This window comes from Arachis ipaensis, chromosome B10 (genome assembly GCF_000816755.2).
Source record: "Arachis ipaensis cultivar K30076 chromosome B10, Araip1.1, whole genome shotgun sequence".
NCBI lineage: Eukaryota > Viridiplantae > Streptophyta > Magnoliopsida > Fabales > Fabaceae > Arachis > Arachis ipaensis.
The window spans coordinates 131,129,696-131,131,292 of record NC_029794.2 but is presented as its reverse complement, the minus strand read 5'-3'; positions in this window follow the sequence as shown (position 1 = coordinate 131,131,292).

Here is a 1,597-nt window from a genome sequence, read left to right as displayed (position 1 = left end):
TAATTAATTACTAATTAAAAAAATTATGTGAATCAATATAATTATATATAGACTAATAAATTTAATAACTGATGTATATATAACATTTTTAAATTACAATAGATAGGAATTGCTATAAGACCCATTTAATTAATTAAAGCTATTACGGTGCTTTATCATACTGTGTTTGGGTAATTAAGTACGTGCCCACTTAATCATATCCATGCTAGGTCCCGACTATGATGTAATTGGATATGAATTTATTAATTATTTATGCTACCGTGATCAACTTTTCTCTTCAAAGGAGTGATTATGTTATTGACTATAATGTTTATAAAACAAGTTTATCTCATCCTTTTTGACTTAATCAATGTTCTCAGCCGACTCTTTTTCTCTCTTTCATTTCCTTAATTAGCTTCTTACTCAAATGTGTCTTCTTCTGTGATATTCTTCTATCGATTTTGCTCATAAATCAATCTTTTTAAGTTAATAATTCACTAACAAAGTCGTAAATGAATAAAACAAAAAAAAAAAGTTAATTCATAATATTTTCTTTTCTTCCGTATGCAATAATCAATTGTTGCCTTAAAGCTTTGCTATATATGTTAGGCTGTGTTTGTTTTCGAGAACAAGATAGGATAAAACATTAAGAATAAGATAGGACAAGATATTGATAGATAGAGACACAAAATTTTATGTTTTTGTATTCTATTTGGTGATAAATTAGAACAAATTATGAAAATCTAATTTATTCTCATTTTTTAATTCAAAAATTTTGAGATGAAAAATATAATAATAAAAAATATAATTATAAAAAATAACAAGAATAATGAAAGAAAAAATAAAAAATAAATTATGTCCCTTGTTAGTATTTTTGTGTCTTTTCTGTTAAAATGGACACAAAATACATTAATTCAATGTCTCTAAATTATATCTTTTCTGTCAAACACGATTTTGTGTTTCTATCTGTCTCAGTGTTTTAGTGTCTTATCTCTGTAAACAAACACAACCTTAGTACCATTATTATTATAAAAATTAGTAATTCAACTTTCACCCAAAGAAGGAAAAAATCAATAAAGAAAGAATAACTTGAATTGTGGTGTTAATTACGAGCTATATATATGTGAATGAAGAATTAATGACAAATTTAATAGGTCTACATATACCTGGTTGGGATCTTAATATTTAATTGGGTTTAGTTAATATATACCTTAAAAATACATTATAAGATTAGTATTAATAGAATATTTTAAATATTTTTATTTAATAAATAAAAAATAAATATATTAAAAATTTAAATCTTTTATATTTAAAAAAATAATTTATCATCTTAACATGTATTTAAAACACAAATTAGATAAATTCTATTTAATTTTATATACGGCCGAAATTTTTCCAATGGTATTCACCAAAAAGTATCACATTGATTCTGTAAAAAAAATATAAATAAAAGGAAAGTGTCACATTAATCAATTACACACGTGAAAGTATTAAGGTCAAGGAAGACATTGAAAGAAATTATTACTACAATAATTTTTCTAGCTTACACGCCTTTATCTTCGAGTTTATTTTTAGTTTTCTACACTTGCATTAGCTCACTTGTGATGGGATAATAACT